A 17655-nucleotide genomic window follows, 5' to 3' on the forward strand; every position below is an offset into this window, starting at 1 on the left:
AAAAAAAAAAAAAAAGAAGGTCCTGCCTCAAACTTCCTTGCCCAGCTGAGGATAAGGGTCAGCTAGGGTGTTTCAAGATGGACCAGTGTGTTGCCATGGTCTCTAAATACTCACACACACATACACATGTGCATGCATGCACACACATACACACACGAATAAATACACATGTGCATGTGTACACACTCACATATATATACACATGTGCACACACAGGTCCATGTACACACATGCATGCTTACACACATACACACATGCATTCACACACCCGCACAAGCACATATACACATGTACTTGCACACTATCACCCACACTCGTATACCCATGTACACACATGCACATAAACACAGGCACACACACTGACACACATATACACACACATGGCATATACACTCACATACACATGCACACTGGCACACATGTGCATACATATACACATGCACATACACTTACACTCATGCATATACACACCTGTGTACAGCCACAAATCAGTGTGTCTTTAGTGCCACCCAGACCACCACCTTTTGTGCCCTCTTCCCTGATCCCACCCCACATATCTTCAGTCAAGTGACACTTGACAGCTTTAAGAGTGGTGAGGACACAACCCAAAGAACCTAGGGTACTCCATGGGGGATGCTGAGCTCCCGCAACTTGGTTTCTGGTTTTGCCCCTCTCTCCAACCCCGATTCATACCCTGCTCTGGGTCATTTCTGGGGTTGAGGCTTCTTCCAGATTTTCCTCTGGACCCAGATCAGGCCACCGACACTCCACCCGGAACCTCGTCCTTGGAGCTAAGTTATACCCAGTACCCATCACTCCATCTTCAACTCACACTGCCCCAATGCCTCCCATCTAGAAAAAACAGAGACCTGGCCTCACAGCCATACTTTCCAGGCAGACTAGTGCAGTCTTCTTAGGGGGTATTTGCACTGTAAAGGACCCCCTCTGTAGCTGAGAGAGGAACTTGCTGGGGACCCAGGGCACTTTTTGGAAAGATGGAAATGTTCTGTATCACAATTATGGTGGTAGTTACACAGCTTTATACACCTATCATAACTAATTACACCGTTGCTCCAAGAAAAGTGAAGTTTACTGTGTATAAAACCGACTTTTAAAAATTAATTTTTAAAAGATATGTCTCCAGTGTAACATTCTCTGGTTCATCTGCCCACTCCAGCCAATCTTTGGCTTTGGTGGGTAGGAGTACCCTAGGAAAATCATGCATCACAGCAATGGTTTAGGGGCAACAATGTCTTCCCAAAAGCTCCTCGAGTCTTTATCTTGTGGCTGCTCTTCCCAGAAGTAGGTGAGAACCTTGGGCAAGGTACTTACCAGCATGCAGGCGGGGGAGAGGCAGAAGAGCACCAAAAATGTTACTTCCAGCCTAAGATGTTCGAGATAAAGACAAACTCCCAGGAAAAGAGGAGAGAAGCAAGAAGGAGAGAGGGAACCCAAAGGAGAGAGAACTCAAGATGTCCAGGGAAGAGAGATTCAGCATTGCCTGGAAAAGCTTCTGAGAAGGGAATGAAATATTTGCAGTTTCCTCCGGACTCTGAGTATGTTCCAAGCAGTGAAGAGCCACGTGCTCTGGTTCTGGTGATGCCTTAGCAGCCAGGGTTGGGTGAGATAGCAGAGTTGCTACTGGAAGGGATCCTGATTAGCCAAAGGGAAGAGAAGTCATCACGGAGCTTGTCAGTGTCACACCAAAAAAGGGAGAGATGCTTGAGCAGGAAACTCTTTCTGCCCTGATCCAAACCCTAATTTTTAGCCAGCCTTGTTCTGGCTCCTCGCCCTCAATTATGCGTGACAAATAGCTCCTTGTGAGTGGGTTGGTCACCTTCTAACTCTGCTGATTTGGGTGCAGTAAAGGCCTAGGGAGACCCGTCAGTCTAGGAGGCAAATGACTGATATGCTTGTCAACTCATTCCTAGAACCCAGTCCTCCAGAAGTAGGGAAGGATCAAAGGTGCAAGGCCTCGAGGGAGGAATAAAGGGAGGGGATGGGTGAAGCAGGTCTAATGGGAGCCCAGTCCAGAAGACTCAGAACTTCTCAGCAGTCATCAAAAAAGAGGCCTGCACCTCCGGATATCCTGTCGCTGTGAGTTCTTTCTGTGCATCATGACAGACAATTTGTATCCATGTATCTTTGAGAAACTTTGTGATCAATAAACACTGTGAAAAAGAAACTAAGGTGAAGGCCAGAACTCTGACAAAATCCTCATCAGATACAGAGGCAAGGGCTCCCCCACATTACATTAAGTTGTGTGTTTTTTTCTAATTTGGCAACTATGTGATTGACAAAGTATGTGACACAGCTTTGCAGAAATTGCAGAAATTGTCCCTGGTAACAAGAACATAAGAAATCAGTACATATGACATGCAAAATAATGTTCTTAGTAACATTATATGTTATAACCCAAAATTGGAAACAACCCAGCTTTCTATCAATAAATAAATTGTGATAGATTCAGATGATAGACTGTAATACAGCAATGAAAAGGAGCTATCAGGACAAACACTACAAGGATAAATCTCACACATAATGTGGAGGAAATAGGACCCAGACAGAAGAGTACACGCCTACAATGCCATTTATAAAAAGCCCCAAAATGAGCAAAATTAATCTCAGATGGAAAAATTCCCAAAAAAAGATTGCCTTTGGGGAATTACCAGAAGAGGCACAAGAGAGATTTCTGACTGTTCATAATGTTTATTTCTTGATTTGAGTGCTGGTAGCATAGAAGTATTTGTTTTGTAAAAATCTATCAAGCTGAACATTTTGTGTTTTATGTATATTGTATCCTAATGAGAAATATATATGTGATATATTCATCTATCTACATGTATTTGTGTGTATATGTATAGTGTGTCTGTGTGTACATACATAAGCATACACCTATACACACACATACACACTCAGGTCTTCATAACTGTGTGAATCAATTCTCACAATAAATCCTTCCTTTCTCTCTCTCTCTCTCTGTACATGTGTGTATATATATATACATATATATGTATATATATATAATAGAGAGAGGAATTATGTGTGTGTGTGTATATATATATATATATATATATATATATATCCCCCTCTCTCCATAGATATAGGCATAGACATAAATATAGATGATATATACATAGAGAAAGAGAACATGCCAGACACTAGGAATTTAACACCTAAAAAATATGCAATCCATACTCTTGTTGAACTTATGAGCTAGTGGAAGAAATAGCATTAAGCAGTCACCCAAAGGAATAAAGAATAACAAACAACAAATCACGGTAAGTGCTGTAAAAAGAAAGTGGTAATGCTAGTAACGTGAAGTTGATCTTGACCTAACATCAGAGGAGGCTTTCTCTGAGGAATGACACTTCAGCTAATATGTACAGGGTGGGTAGAATTTAGCCAATGAAATGGTTAATATTTAACTGTCAACTGGACTAGATTAAAGGCTGCCCAGATAGCTGATAAAGTATTATATCTGGGTGTGTCTGTGAGGGTGGTTGTAGAAGAGACTGGCATTTGAATCCATGGACTGAGTAAGGAAGATCCACTCTCACCATTGTGGGTGGGTATCACCTTACCTGTTGAGGGCCCAGACAGAAAAAAAAAGCCAAGAGAAAAGCAGATCTGCTCTCTCTTCTGGAGCTGGAACATCTGTCTTCTCCTGCTCTTGGTCATCAGAGCTTCAGGTTCTCGGGCCTTCAGATTCCAGGACTTATACCATCAGCATCCCAAATTCTCAGCCCTTTGGCCTCAGATTGAGAGTTAGACCATTATCCTCCCTGGTTCTCCAGCCTGAGTCTGGCAGATCATGGGACTTTTTGGTGTGAGCCAATTTCCGTAATAAATCCTCGCATATATATACCTGTATATCTCCTCTTGGTTCTGTTTCTCCGGAGAATCCTGACTCATAAAGTCATTGAACCTTCAGACATAGCGAGGAGGAGAGCAAAGGCACCGATGAGGATGCACTTGGCCCTTGGGAGGTCCTGACACACAGGGTGGAGGACATCGAGTAAGAAGCACTGGAACACAATGAGGCCAGAAAGGAAGGTCATAGGGAAGATTCAGAGGACTGTGTTAAGGATTTGGCGTTTTATTTTGAGAGCAAAAGGGAGCTATTGGAGACTTTTCAGCAGATCCAATCTGCATCTGTTAAAGGCACCTGTCATTTTTGTGTGGCTGAGTTTGCAAAAAGGTAAAACACTACATGAGGAGGCAGCTAGGAGACAACTGCAGTAGCCCATGCATGGACTACAGGGCTAGTGAAGAAGGAGGGTTTCCAAAGTTCAGTTACTAAAAATGTAATTTAACACCAGCTCTGGTGAAAGAAAAAAAAGAAACACTAGGTTAAACTCTAGCAGAAAACAGTAGCAACAAATACAACCTTTAGTGGCTGACAGTAGTACTCATCTCTCCATCTACTTAAATACCCCTTGCTTCATCAATATCACATTCAAAATAAACCCCTAAGGCCACTTTATTTTATTTTACTATTTTATTTTATTTTATTGTTGGAGTCTCACTCTGTCACCCGGACTGGAGTACAGTGGCAAACTCACAGCCACCCCAGCATCAACCTGATGGGCTCCAGCGATCCATCCACCTCAGCCTTCCAAGTAGAACTACAGGAACGCACTACCACACTAATTTTTGATTTATTGTAGAGACGAGGTCTCGCCAAGTTACCCGAACTGGTCTTGAACCCGCAGGCTCAGGCAACCCACTTGCCTCGGACTCCCAAAGTGCTGGGATTACAAGCTGAGTCACTGAGCCCAGCCTAAGGTCACTTTAAATTCAGAATCTACATATTATTTTAATCACTCCTGGCCATGGACAGTCTGGCAAAACATTAGATATAACGTGGAGAGTGCTGTGTTGCTTGTCCTGACAGTCCATCTTTACCAAGCAGTCATCATTCTCCAAGCATCCTTCTCAGTGTTTACCTGACCTGACTCATGTGATCCTCATGACAACTTTAGTAGGCAGGTGATATTGTTATCCCCATGTACACATGAGGACGTCAAGTCAACGAGAGATGCCCAATATTCCTAAGCCACTGAGAGGCAGAACAAAGTTTTGAAACCAGGCACTATGGAATTAGATCTGCTTTTTAACAAGTAGGTTGTAGTTCTTTTTTTGGAGGGGAGGATCACAGAGAACAAGTTTATTTGGTGAATGCTGATGCAAATGTCATCCAAGAGAGGCGAGATGGGCAAGGTGCTGTGACCCGAGGGTCTGGGAAGCCTTAGGGCTAGACAGAAGTCTCATACAGGAAAAGCTGGAAAGTTCTCAGCCATTCAGCACCATACAGACCAGCTCTGCATAGTTGATACAACCATTGCTGTCCTCATGCCCTGCCACCAGCATCTCTACTTCTTCCTCTGTCATCGTCTCGCCCAGAGTGACAAGGACATGCTGGATTTCCGCACCCATCACTGTGCCGTTCCCTTCCTTGTCAAATGCCTGAAGTCCTTCAACATAATCCTCATAGGTGCCCTGGTCCTTGTTCTTGGCCACAGTCTGGAGCATGGGCAGGAAGTGCTCAAAGTCCAGCACCTTCACATTCATCTCATCACCCCTGGAGTTCCCCAGGACCTTGAGGACCTCAGCGTTGGTGGGATCTAGCCCAGGGCCCTCATCACGTCCCCACACTGGCTGTACAGGATCTGGCCCTCCTTGAACTCTGCGGTCTGGTCCTCAGTGAAGTCACACATCTTGACCGCTCAGCTCCCGTAGTTCTTCTTAAGATCAGATTATTGATCTTGACCTTTTTATAACCTTTTGACTGACAGAATAGTTTCCAGGCATAACAAAGAACACTGGAGGGCTGTGTTTGTCTGTTTGTTTTGCATTTCTCATTTGGTTAAATTCATTGTTCTGTTTTTTTCTTAACTTTATTATACATTCCTGGAAGTTAAATAGCTTCTCTCGAAAGTCAGCCAGAAACTTTTGACAGTTGGACATTAGGGGCTTGAGTCCTTCGTGACACATGGATTTGTTACACCAATAGCTGTTGGCTTCAAAAAGTCGATACTGTATTCCAAAATATTTGGCAATTTCAACTACATTTATAGGCATTTCCTTCATGATGGAAAACCTATGAATTCGTTACATTTTGGTTTCAGTGCTTAATCCCAGTGTACCTTTTTTTTGAAGAAGCTTTATAGAGGGGCAGCATTAAGTTATATGCAGTCCTGTGAGGTGCTACCAAATCAAATAAATCGACTGAAATGGGGGTCAGAAACATAGAGGAAGATCGCACATGTGCTGGCCAGGACAGCTCTGTTGTGGTTGACTCTAGTACTGGGCAGTTAATGGGTTTTGTTTTGTTTTGTTTTGTTTGGCAGATGTTGTAAAATGTATCCCCTTTTTGAAAACATAAAAATAAGAAATACTGATTGTTTTCTCTTTCCCCTAGTGGCATTTGCAAGGAAATCAGGAAGAGGGCAACTGTTAAGGGTAGAGATGCCACCAAAGCTTTCAACAATCTCACAAAGCTGGGGAGATAAAAATTATAGTTGAGGGCTTCTAAGGCAACCAGGATTGAGGGACCAAGATTTCTGAGAGGAGAGAGGCATAGAGAAGTGAGTCCAACCCTCTTTTGCTCTCAGAGCAGAAGGCTAGGAAGGCAAACAGAGATGTACTGAAGTTTTAGCCTAGAATTCCTTGTGTGGTGAATGCTTAGAGTTCTAATGCTGAAGGAGTTTTGTTTTGTTTGCACTGAAAATTCATCTTTAAAGAGGACTAAAGAAGAGAAAAGAGCCAGTATTAATGTTTTTAACCACTAGACTAGAGTGGACCTGGTGACTAAACTTTGATCCTGATCTCTTCAGCACAATTTGGCTTAACGATGTATTTTTAGGAACATCAAAGAATCCTGAATTTTTTCCTGAAAATTTAGAAAAAGTGAATAAATTTATTTTTAAAAAGAGAAGACAAAAAAGGAAGGAGAGCAGACCTTTGAAAAACTGATGCAGAATTTTTTTTAACTGAATAGTCTTCTATCTAACTTTAAAAATTGAATCTGTAATTAAAAGCCTTCACAAAAAAATTCTCAAGCACAGATGGTTTCCCAGGTGAATTATTCAATATATTTAAAGATGAAATAGCATTAATCTTAAGCAATCTTTTCTAAATAAAAGAAAAAACTCCCCAACTTATCTTATAATGCCAACAAAACTTGGAAGATAAAAGCTGATGAGAACATTATAAGAACTGAAAATTACCAATCAATGTCTGTCAGAAATATAGATGAAAAAAACTGCAACCAAATATTACACAACTATATATAAAAAGAATAATATATGATAACCAAGTTGGGTTTGTTCCAGTAATGCAGGGATGCATTTTACACTCATAATTAATCAATATAATTTGCCACATTACTATAATATAGAAAAAATCATAAGAACAGCTCAATAAATGAAGAAAAAGCAATTATAAAGCCAATATCCATTCATGATTTTTAAAAAACTTAACCAAGTAGACCTAGAATGGAACTTTTCAAATCTGTATATATATATTTTTTTTTTTAAACTACAGAAAATATAATACTTTACACAGAAATATTGAAATCTTCGATCTGAGATCAGAAATGAGATAAAAGTGTCTACTCTCAGCATTTTAGTCAACACTGTACTGGTCTTAGCTAGTGTAAAAAGAAAAGAAAAATAAATAAATAAGAGATATAGGGATTGAAAAGGAAAAAATATTGCCCTTATTGACAGATAATATAACTGTTTACATAGACAGTTCAAAAGATTCCACAAATAATTAAATTAAATTAAGAAGGAAAGTTAACATCATTATATTTTTTTAAATGATATTTTCATACATTGTCAATAAACAATTGCAAACGGAAATTTTAAAGCTACCTTATATAATAATGTCAAAAATATGAACTACTTACAGTGAAAACAATATATATATATGATTTTACAAGAAAAATTGAAAAGCATTATTGAGAGAAATTTTAAAAGACCTAAATAAATAAAAAGATCTGCTATGTTTTCACGGAGAAAACTTGATCACTTAAAGTTGTCATCCCAAAATTGATCTATACATTCAAGGAAATCCCAACGAAATTCCCAGTAAGTAGGATTTGTGTTCCCGCGTGTGTGTGTGAAAATTGACCTGCCGCTTTAAAATTTATATGAAAATTAGAAGAACTGAGAATAGCCAAGATAATATTGAAGAATAAAAAAGAAGAAGAAGGACTTAAACTACTGGATGTCAAGACTTATAAAGCTACAGTAATTAAAATAGTGTAATACTGACGAGATGATAGAGAAGTTGAAATTTGCAACTGAACAGAGAGCTCAAAAACAAAGATAAGAATTGCATAGAGTGAAGAAGGGATGGTTTTTATAATAAATGGAGTCTGGCCAATTAGATATTGATGACCCTGCCCGACACTTCTTGACTCCACCTGACACTACCCACAAAAATCAAGTTCAGGTGTATTGTAGATCAAAATGTGAAAGGTAAAACAATAAAACTTTTGGAAAATAGCATAGGAGAATGTTCTAATGATCATAAAAACCTTAAGGGGAAAAAATGACTAATTGTACCATGATAATATAAAGAACATCTGTTTTTCAAAGACATCAATAATAGAATGAAAACACAAGCCCCGAAACTGGAGAAATATTTGTGATACATATATCCAATGAAGGACTCAAATCCAGACTATGCTAAAGAAAAAAAAAGGAATAATGTCCACAAATCTATTTTTTAAATGTAGACATTCCAATAGAAAATTAGGCAAATGACTTGAATAGCTCCTTCATTAAAAAGGAATATCCAATTGCCCAATAAATATTGGGAAAGGTGATCCTCTTCATGGGAAATGCAAATTAAAGCCACGATGAGGCATCAAGCACTGAGATCTTGGTTGCTAAATATAATTCTCTGATAAAAGAATCAGGGCTTCTTAGAGAAATGGGTGACTCTAAGGCTGAGGCAGAGAAAATACAATAAAAGCCTGAAGTATCTTGCAGTACCAGAAAGTGAGAAAGAGCTTTAAAAATAAGAGTGGAGTGGCACATTAAAGGGACTTAGAAGCCACCCTGAAAGAGCTCGCAGTGACACAAACTGAAAAAATGTGAGCAACAAGTAAATAACAAAGTATTGAATTATAATCCAAAGTATATAATGAATAATCATGAGTTCTCACAGATATTAATAAATGAGTGAAATAAAAAAACCTTCTCTGCAGAAGAGTTTCAGATAATACATGTAGATATTGTATTTTCTAGAAGGTGGAATTTAAATCTCCCTTCCCCATCCAGTTGAGAGTGGGCTAGACTTAGTGATTCACATCCAAACTACAGAATAGAGAAAAGAAGTAGTGTCTTTACAGTGGAAAAACCTGGCTGACATTACTTTAACCAAGCGACAAAGGTGAACATCTGCAGTGATACCATGTGGGTGTCACATACTATGCAGTTACACTGTCATGAGAAGGCACTTCACCTCTATGATATTCTTTGTAAAAACCCTGAACTCCATTCTAACAACGAGAAAAACATTAAACAGACCCAGACTGGGGGACAGCTACAGGATGACTTGCCAGTATTTCTCAAGACCATCAAGGTCATAAAAGCCAAAGGAGAGAGTGGGAAACTATCACAGACTGGGTGATACAGACACCGGGGAAACATGACAACTAAATGCAATGTGGACTCTGAAAGAAGAGCTCCTGGAACAGAGAGAGAACAATAATGGAAAAACTGATGGAATCCGAAGTCTGGAGTTTACTTAATTGCAGTGTACAAATGTCACTTCCTTTTTTTTGTTTTTGTTTTGTTTTTGTTTTTGAGTCGGGGTCTGTTGCCCAGGCTAGAGTGCAGTGGCACAATTACTGCTCATTGCAGCCTCAACCTCCTGGGATCAGGCAATCTTTCCACCTCAGTCTGTAGAGTAGCTAGGACCATAGGCATCCGCTGTTAATCCTGGCTAATTTCTTTTATTTTTCTTTCTTTTTTTTTGAGACAGGGTCTCACTACGTTGCCCGGGCAGATCTCAAACTCCCGGGCTCAAGTGATCCTTTTGCCTTGACCTCCCAAAGTGCTGGAATTATAGGCATGAACCACTGTACCAGGCCCAATGTCAGTTTCCTAACTTTGACAAGTATACTATAGTAATGTAAGATGTCAATAAACAGGGAAAACTAAGTGAGGGATATGCAGAAACTCTGCACTATCTTTGCAACTTTCCTGTAAATCTAAAATTATTCTACAATAAAAGATTTATTAAAAGCAAACAAAAAATATTAGATACCACTTTACCCAAACAAGAACATCTAAAATTAGAAACAACAATAGAGACACTACAAAATGTTGGCAAGGATGTTGGAACCATTAGAATGTTCATACTCCACAAGTGAAAGCATAAACTGACACACCACTTTGGAAAACTCTTTGGTCATGCCTACTAAACTAGAATAAATGTGTAACTTAGGACACAGCAATTTTCCACTTTAATAGACACCCAAAATAAATGCATGCATATTTTCATCAAAAGCCCTGTGTAAAAATGTTGATAGCTACACTATTCTTAAGAGCCAGACACTGAAAACAGCATATACATTCTTCATTAGTAGAATAGATAGATAAATTGGGGTAGTCAACTCCTCCAAAGCGCCATTTGAACTCAGATGGCGGACAGCTGTCCAGGAGCTGTCTTATTCTTCTAGAATAAAATCGCATCTCTATTTGACTATCAAGTATTGAGTTCTTACTGTGTACTACTACACAGCTCAAAGAATGCTATACAACAGTGTGATTTAGCAAACTATTGCTGTCCTAAATGTCATAAACAAATTTTACACACATAATGTCAAGCAAAATAAGTCAAATTAAAAAAAAAAAACATTCTGCTTGATTTAATTTGTATGACAGGCAAAAGTAATCAATGCTGACAGAAGTCAGAGTAGTGGCTCCATTTGAGATGGAAATGTGTAACGACTGGAATAAGGCATGAGGAAAGATTTTAGGGTGCTGGAAGAGTTCTAGCTCTTGATCTGGTTGTCAGTTACGCTGGGTGTACGCTTTATAAAAGTACATCCTATACACTTAGATCTGTGCACTGTTCTCTACGTATGCTATACTTCAATAAAAATTTTACTTAGAGCTAAAAAATGATACAGACTTACTTCCAACCTGTTTAATTTTAACTTAAAACATATAAATGCACATTCATTCACCACTCTTTTGATGTGGAGCCAAGGCTTTTCTTTGAGAAGGGGTCTGCTGACTGCAGTTCCTTGTCATCTTTCTTACATAAACCACACCTAGTATGCATCATCTACACTTTCCAACATCAGTTTCTTTGAAGTAGAGAGAGACCTTAAAGACCCTTGTAAAGCAATCCGAGTGCAGAATCTTACTAGAATTTTATGATTTTCCCAATCATTTTATTGTCTTATCCACACCCAATTTCATAGCCATTTTTAAGTTATTTTTTATTTCTCTTTCATAAGTCTTTTCAAAGCTTTCAAGTCAGAATTCACAGAAACAGTTCCCTTTTTTGCACATCTTATTTTGGTTTGGGGTTAATATTGGATTAAGTAATTAATAACCAAGGCTAACATAAACAGGTTGGAACCAAACACAGATGGTCCCTGATGGATGTATAAGTCTACTGATGGGATCTTTTACTGATGTGATCAGACACAAATGGGTATGCTGGAGACCAACTCACCCTTGCAGGCACTTCCCATGATGCAGGCATGCACTCATCAGTGTGTTCTGCAGAGGAAATAAGATTCAGTTAATCGCCTGTGCATGACAGGTGGTGAGGTCCCTTATGCTATTATGCGTGCCCTTAAGCTCTCAGCTGCTACCACTGGTCATACTTGGGTCATCTTTCACCTGGGCCACTCTGGAGGCCCCTTAATGATTTTCCACAGTGGATTTTCTTTTCTAAAGTACAAATCATGCACCTGTATCCCGCTTAAAATTATTTAAATGTAGAGTGTCTGGCACACTTGTACAGTGGCTGCTCAATAAATATATGCTGAAAAGATCAAATGAATGAACACAAAAGTGTTCAGTTCCTCCAGGACAAAGTTCCAGATCTTTAGTCTGTCCTACAAGGCCCTTCAGATTCTGCTCACCTGTCCAGTCAGCTCATCTCCCGTGTCATCAGTGCCACACTGAGCCCCCGGGATCACCAGACCATTGTGCACGCTGCTCCTCTGTGTGAAGTTCCCTTTTCCATCACCTTTCCTGTGTAAGACCCAACCATTCCCTCCTCTCCAGTGCTGCCCCTGACACAACCTGGCGGGTGGAGTTTATCATTAGTTCTATCTCTTGCTTTACAAATCCTGTTATTATCATTTCTTATCCTATGACAGTCTTTCCCATAGACAGTGCAACAGAGAGGCTTGAGGGCTGGGACTCTGTCTCTTTATTTGGGTGCCCAATCTCAGAATCAGCTTGGCCTTGGCATATGGTTAGTGCTCAACTTAGGCGTGAAGGCAGAAGTCGCTGCCCTGAGTTCAAATCCTAGTTCTGCCACTGGGTAGCTGTAGAGCCTTAGGCAGTCTCCTGGAAACTAAGAGCAATGCTACCTACCTCACAGTGCTTTTGTGAACATTGAGTGAGATCCCCTCTGTAAATGGCCTGGCACACAAAAAGCACTCGGTAAACAAAACCTAAAAGCATGTGGGAATGCCCAATCTCAAGGTCCAAGCAACTGTCCACCTATGTACCCCGAGTTCAAAAGGAAATCTGGATGTGGTGAGAACCCAGCCTCTGCTCAGAGCAGACACTTGATACGTATTTGGTGGATGAATAGACGGTGCTCTCTGTCCGTTGCCCCACTCTCCTCTCTGCCCCTACCGCCATTCTCCGTGTTCAGGCCCCATCTCTGTGGGTAATTTGAAATTAAAATCCCAAAGTTATTTTTCATAAGCGAGAACAATCCCTCTCGAGTCTGCTGGCACGGCATCCTGACAGGGGGCTGGCAACAGCCCATTCACAGTGAGCCCTGCCAGGGGACCGCGCACATGCTTCTAAGAATAACTCAGTGTCCAAGAATGCCGCCTGTTATATCGCAAGCCGGGGCCAGCCGGCAGCTGGTTTGCATTAGCGTCGAGGGCGATGGATTCCACTTTACTACAGCGAGGCCGAGGCACCTCCCTCCCCTCCTCTGCTCCCACTTGGGGCTGCCATTGAGCAAGCAGAGCCTTCATTGAACAGTCTGGAAAGCACCAGAAAGGAGTCTGGCTAGAGCTAAACTGCAGGGTGCATGAAGTTTGCCTTCTGGGCCCTCTTGTCTCATGCCTGAGCCACACATATCACACCTCTATTTGGGCATCTCCTGATTCCCCCAGTAACCTAAGTGCTCCAAGGCCACAGGAATATCCCAGCTAAACCTGACCATATAAAAACAGTCCATGGCTGCAATTAGTCCTGACCCTCTCTCCTTCGTTCGTTCATTCATTCATTCATTTGTTTTGACACAGAATTATTGAATACCAAAACTAAAGGGGACCTAGGGCATCACTTAAGAAGACAACTTGGTTTCTAGTGGTTCTCATGGAGGAGGGCGTAGTATCCCTCTCCTTGGGAAATGTGGAAATGTCTGAGAGCAGTTATGTTTCAGGTGTCCCAAAAAGAGGAACACTCCTGGCATTTAGTGGGCAAGAACTAAGAATACAAAATAACCTGCCAGGCACAGAGCGTTCCCACATGGTAAAAAAAATTGTCCAGACAAAAATTGCCCAGAGTGTCTCCCTTGAGAAGCACAGCTGGAGTGGAGTGTATCATCCTGCATCTGTTCGTCCCTCTCACATCATAGCACATTGACTGTGAGCACAGGCATCCTCCATCATGGCTTTTACATGTATCTTCATTAAATATTAGAAATAGATGTGTGGCAAAGTGAGAGAAAGAGACCATGGGGCATAGTGTCAAAAAGATGAGGGAAAATATCCTGTTTCTGCAAATCTAGCTGTGGAAATTTGACAGAGTTAATGATTCCCAGAACCACAGACTCCTTGCCTATACCATGGTACCAATGATATCTGTGTTATGAGATGGCTATGAGCATGGCCACCATATTGTATAATTCCTGAAATCGAACAGCATGGCCCAGCAGTGAGAATTAAATGAGAATTTACACAGAGTAGATGCATAGCAGGCATTAAACATACTGTAAATGTTACATGTATAGTATCTTGTACTCTGCCTGGCATATAATAAAAGTTCTACAGATATAATTCCATCCTTTCCTTCCTCCTCCCATAGGTGTCATGTGACTCGCTGAAGGTTATCCACAATTCACTGAATAAGGGCTACATGCCTAACTCAGTGCTGGATGGTTGGTGAGGTGACATAAAGGGTACTTATAAAAAATACAGGGTGCTAATTCTCTCTGGTAAGACCTATTATGCATATTTGTGTTTCTGCAGATGAGTGTGAGATGAGTATACAAATATATTAAACTATAAGGATTTACAGTCTAGCTCTTCTGCACCCTAACTCTTACCATCTCAAAAGGAATAATCTTTTAATCGTTTAGTTCATTACGAAGTCTTTCTTGTGCTGACAGAGCAGACAGAAGGGTGGGAGAAGCCCAATTGCTCTAAATAAGACAGGAAGAAGCAGGAGAAGGGAAGGAGGGGGAAGGAGATATCACAGAAAATGAGAAAGAATGAAAGGGAGATATCAGAAGTCGCCTTCTGGAGGAGAGGGATCTCGGAACAAAAGATTCTGTTCACATGACTGGGGTTCTTCATGATACAGAGACTGTAATCAAGGTAGCTGTATTGTGAGACCCTGAGGCATGATTATGATTGACTTCAGCTCCGCAAAGAGTCTTCGCTAAGATTTCCATAAAGTCTGGGTGCAGTCACTGAGTCCAGCGCCCTGCTTGCCTTCACCTGTGCTTTCAGATTTGTACTGTCAAGCCAGCTCTAAAGTCCAGCTCTTTTCTCCAGACCCTCCAAAGCCTACCATTCCAGCTCAAAGCTCTTTTGAGAGTGTGAGACTTTCTTTAGGGTCTAGAGGAAGCTGAGAAAAGGGATGACATCAACTAAGAACAAGCAACTTCACAATGAACATCAGCCATCCTCTTTTCAAAGGTCCTTCACTGGGGGGAACTTGCTCGTCACGGCTCAGAAGCTCCATCTGAACTGATCTCACTGGTTCCTCCTTCTTCTTCTCATTCCTCCCCATTACATGACCTCTCTTCTTTTCTCTGCCTACTCTCCTCATATCCCCCCAGAAGCAGAAAACAAATGAGTCTTTTTTCCCTCAGGCTGAGCAACTGAGCCATATTTCTTTGTTCCTGTGAGCCCACCAAAACCCATGCCTTTTGAGCTTCCCTATCCCCTCAATGGACAAGTTGAGATGTTTTTAGTCAAAGCTGTTCCCTCCTTAAAATAATGAAGTTGGATAATGGACTTTTCACCTCATTTTTCCTGTCTACAACTTACATAAGTTCAAATTATTGAGAGAAACAATGGATTATGGAAATCCAGAGGGCTTGTCTGGGAGGATTTCCTGGACAAAGTTGACCTTATGTAGGACCTTGAAGGATACATGGGATTTGGACAGAACTGGAGAGGAAATCCAGGGGTATCACAACACAAATAAAAATATGGAGGCTGAATTGGCAAGAAACATGCAAAGGAGAAGTCTTGTTCTAGCTGAAGCCAACAATACCTTGGCTGGTAGTGGATGACACAAATATGAGAGTCAAGGTTGGAGGCGGTGCATGGGAGACTCTAAGTGTATAAGACTGAGTCTCTGACTAAAACCCGATCACACCTCTTGGTGTTTTTTTTTCTTTTGTTTGAGAAAACCATATCAATGATCCTTTGAGATATATATGATAATAAATTTTATGTGTCAACTGGATTGGGCCATGGGGTACCCACAGAAACATTTTAAAGCATTATTATTTAATGTTAAATTTTGACATTATTAGTTGAACATTATTTCTGGATGTCTGCGAGGGTATTTCTGGAAGATATTAGCATTTGAGTTGGCAGACTAGGTAAAGGAGATCAGCCCTCACCAATGTGAGTGGACATTATCCAATCCCTTAAAGGCTTGAGTAGATCAAAAAGATGGAGGAACGATGAATTCTCTGTCTCTCTATTCTTGTACTGGGATGTCCATCTTCTCCTGCTTTTGGATATAGGAACCCTTGAGCCTTCAGGCTCCAGGATCTACACCAGCACACGTTCCTTCCCCAACCAAGTTTTCAAGCCTTCCAGCTTGACTGACTTACACTAGTTTTCCTAGTTCTCCAGCTTGCAAATGGCAGATGGTGGCATTTAGCCTTCATAATTGGGTGAGCCAAGTCTTATAATTAATTGACTTATTCATTAATCTCCTATTAGTTCTGTTTCTCTGGAGAGCCCTAACAAACACAATATGCAAAAGGAAAGCAAGAACATCTGCAGAAAGACAGGAAGCCAGTAGATTAAATACATCTAATTTAGACAAACGAGTTGAATACCTGTTTGGCTATGTTCAGAGACTCCCAAAGTTATTGTGAATGCTATTGTATTTGGGGGTAGAAAAGTTTCTTTACTCTATGGATTTATTCTACTTTAATAGCTAAACTTTTTTATTCTTTTGGAGTTGGGTATGTTTTCCTTCAAAGGGTTGTTTGCAGGAGGATCAGAATTCAAATAGACAAGTTCTTGGGAGGAAATGGCACTTCTGTCCCTTCTGTCCCCCTCACAGAGGACAAGAGACAAAGGAAAAGGAGCTGGACTGTGTTAGGTGCATCTCAACATGAACTTGTTGCTACCATCCCACTGCGCAACAAAACCAAAAAGCCTACATTTTGGGACAGAGATTTCTATTTGAACTTATGTATTCTTTTTTGGTTTTGTTTTTTAGGGGGGTTTTCTTATTCTATTTTAAGGACATGGGGTACAATTCAGGATTAGGTATACACGTGGTCATTGTATAGGTAAAGTTTGGGCCTCCCTTTGGTCCCCATTTTGCCTGGTTTGAGATCAGGTACCCTTACTGATGTTGTGTTCCCCTCACCCCACCCCCACCCCCTGGCAGTATCCCACTACTGCCAATCCCTTTCTTATAGTATTATGGTAAATGTTCAGGGTCTGTTTGTGAATGAGAACATGTGGTACTCTCTTTTTTTCTGTGATAGATCACTGAGTATGATAGACTCTAAATCCATCCAAGTTGCTGCAAAGTCCACATGTTTGTCCTTCTTTATGACTGCATGAAATTTCATTGTATACATGTACCACTATTTTTTAACCCAGTCCAGTTTCGATGAGCAGCACGGTTGGTTCCATGTTTTTGCTATTGTGAATAGTGCTGCAATAAATACGTGTGTGCAGATATCTTTTTTGTAGAATGAGTTGGGCTCCTCCGGGTATATTCTCAGTAGGGGGTTGCTGAGTCACATGGAAGGTCAATATCTAGTTCTTTTAGAAGAATTTATTCATTTTGTTATGTATAAGTGACTTTGGTCTACTGAAGACCAAAAGACAAATTTGTGTCTAGTCATAGGCAGTGGGTCTCTCCAGATGGGAACGTATTTTTAACCATGCTGAGAAGAAGCAAGTGCTGAAATAGATTAGAGTCATCTCCTTGAGCCTTGTGTTCACTGGAGTCTGGATCTCAGAGGCAGATACTCCTAGAGCAGCAGATG

General features: G+C 40.7%; 1 pseudogene across 1 annotated transcript; it reads right to left on the minus strand.

Moving 5' to 3' along the window:
* Nucleotides 1-5290: 5290 nt before the first annotated feature.
* LOC103268183 lies at nt 5291-5739 on the minus strand (annotated as a pseudogene). The gene has a single exon (XR_504795.2). The product of XR_504795.2 is annotated as a myosin light polypeptide 6-like (transcript).
* Nucleotides 5740-17655: the final 11916 nt, after the last annotated feature.

The sequence above is a fragment of the Carlito syrichta genome, unplaced genomic scaffold (genome assembly GCF_000164805.1).
Source record: "Carlito syrichta isolate Samal-C Ts95f unplaced genomic scaffold, Tarsius_syrichta-2.0.1 Scaffold104271, whole genome shotgun sequence".
Taxonomy (NCBI): domain Eukaryota; kingdom Metazoa; phylum Chordata; class Mammalia; order Primates; family Tarsiidae; genus Carlito; species Carlito syrichta.